The sequence below is a fragment of the Staurois parvus genome, unplaced genomic scaffold (assembly GCF_062004578.1).
Source record: "Staurois parvus isolate SC_StPar_1 unplaced genomic scaffold, SC_StPar_1.0 ptg000672l, whole genome shotgun sequence".
NCBI classification, from domain to species: domain Eukaryota; kingdom Metazoa; phylum Chordata; class Amphibia; order Anura; family Ranidae; genus Staurois; species Staurois parvus.
This window is the reverse complement of record NW_028318468.1, coordinates 1297520-1300346: the sequence shown is the minus strand read 5'-3', so window position 1 is coordinate 1300346 and position 2827 is coordinate 1297520.

Here is a 2827-nt window from a genome sequence, read left to right as displayed (position 1 = left end):
CCTTTTACCACATCAGGTAATCAGCTGTGTCCGTAGGACACAGCGATCACAGAGATCGCTGGGTGCGCGCCCCCTGGGGCGCGCAGGAGAGCGCGCTCTGGGAGGACGTCATATGACGTCCACCCAGAACTGGCCGGGTGCAGCCGTCATTCGGCTATCTGCGGTCGGCAACTAGTTAAGCCCTGGTTCACACTGATGCGGTGCGGAATTAGCACTGGTTTCTGTGTGATTTCCACACCGCATCATGATTGCACCCCATTCATGCAAACTGCTGTGGGTGTGTGTGTTAATGACACCCCGAAATTGCTTCACAAAATGTAGTGTGATGTGCAGAATTGGATCGCATGGGTGTGAATACCCATGCGATCCGATTCTTGTGAGGACAAAAAAAAAGGGTCCTGCACTATTTTGGTGTGGATTTTGTGTGATCTGAGCCATACAAAATGTATGGCTCAAATTGAACCGCACAGAAATCACATGATTTGCACAGGAATGCGGTGAGGTTCCTATGTGAATCACATGCGATGTGCCGCACCGCATCAGTGTGAACCCAGCCTGAGGTGCTGCCTTTATGAACCTAGGGCCACTTTAGAAGATGAGGTAAGCCCATGTACTTTATTTAGACACATGATTGTGCATACTAATGGTTAACTGCGAGACTCAGGGATGCTTGAATCAGCAGCTGGTTTGTTCTTGTTCAAATATTTTGTTGAAGGTAACATATCCAGAATAACAATTACAGGTGTAAAAGTTACTAGTAGGCAGCCACAAAAGGAGGTAACTGTGGTAGTATTTTAAAGAGTGCCTGGAAGACATTCACAAATGGTGGGGGAGCAGCCCCTAGCAGAAACAAAATACATGGAATAAGTACAATGGAGCCAAGTTTACACTCAGGGCAGTATATAGAAAGCATTTACAAATCGGGGTGAGATTAGCAGTATGTGATGAATAGCTCAGTAATAGTACCGATGGGGGTAACATTTCTGTTATATTAGTTTGCATAATCAGGGGAGTAGTGAACTGCAGGTATCACGGAAGGTATATTTAAGGGTGTTCCACCAGTAACCTACAAAAAAATAACCTACAAATAAATAAAAATAAAGATAAAAAGGGGAGAAGGGAAGAAGGAAAAGAGAAAGGCAGAGGGAGGGAAGTTATGGAAAAGAAAGATAACGGGAGAGGTACAAAAGGAAAGAGAGATGGGCGGGGAAGAGGTAGAGTGGGGGGGGGGGTGAGGGGAGAGGAGCAGCGGGGAAACCTATGGGGAGGCGCAGCAACCATAGTGCCGGTCATGAATCAAAACTTGCACAGGTTCTAGCATTGCAAAAGTAGGGATTTGTCAAAATCAGCTGGGAAGAAGTGTTCTACCCAAGGTTTCCACAGCAATTTATATTTGCACACTTTATCTAAAAGGACTGCTTCGACCTTAGCATGGATCATGGCTCTGGTGCAGTGTTTATCAACCCTTTTTCAGTCAAGGCACCCTTTAAAATTATGGATAATCTTAAGGCACCCTTTAAAATTATGAATAATCTCAAAGCACCCTTTAAAATTATGGATAATTTTAAGGCACCCTTTAAAATTCTGCATAATCTCAAGGCACCCCAATCTAAAATGTAAAAACCTATTCTACACCCATCCAGTACACCCAACGTAAGAGGTGATTTATTCTTCCAAAGCAAATAGACCTTTGCACACTGGTACCGATTAGTATTCCAGTGTGTCTCTCTCATTTTCTCTCCCACACTCTGGTAATGTGTCCCCAGTGCTGATGGAGAGGGGCAGGGGAGGGCCAAACAAAGACAATGTGCATGCAACCAACATCCTCCTTATCAACTGATGATGAAATTGGCTGTTAGGAAGCTGCCAGATAGCAGGTCATAATAGTGCACAATGAAAACCTGTGGCTTTGTGTACTAAAAAGGCAGTATTGATCCACCTGCTGGCTTCTATACAATTTTTGGGCATTTTGCCAAGGCATCCTTGAAGAAGCCTGAAGACACCCCAAGGTGTCTGGGCACCCTAGTTGAGAAAGGCTGCTCTGGTGATCCTGTGTTTCACTTCTAAGATATGGAGGTGAGGAGATTTTCAGGCCCTGGTTATGGTTTGTTTTGCTGCAGTTGTGACCTGCAAGAGGAGTCTGTAGTGTCTGTGAGACAAGTATGGTGGCCGTTTGTTAAGGAGAGATGTGGCCAGGTCAAGAGGTAGTGAGTAGGAGAACATAGTAGAGAGGATATGGAAAACCTCAGTCCAGAAAGAGTGGGCCACAGGACAAGCCCACCATGTATACAAATGAGTGCCAGGATCGGAGCAGCCCCTAAAGCAAGTGGAAGGGTAGGAGGGGAGATATTTAGCTATCCAAGTGGGAACCATGTACCGAGCTGTTGGTTTGTTATATCTGTCAAACATTCTGACAGCAAGATCCCTGCTGCTAACTATCCAAGTCTGATTATCTGGAGCAGCTAGTACTGCAGTGTCACCTTTGCCCAAGAACTACTTTTACATTTTATATTGAAGTGGTAGTAAATTCTCTCATATAACCAGTGAAGTGAATAGCTTCAGATGATACACAGAGATTAAACAAAACCTCCTACTTATGCTGTACTTGTTTACCTACAGTCTTCTCTTCTATACATCCCTGTGTGCTGAGTTCTCCTCCCCCATCACCATTTTATCTCTGGTGCAGGGGCGGACTGACCATTAGGATTGCCAGCTTCAGTAAGTTCAGGGACAGTTTGTAAAAAAATGTAATTTCTGTGAAATTTGTGATTTTTACATCTGTCTCTGAATGTTCTACAGGCATTCGGTGTCTGTAAAAATCCGAGGC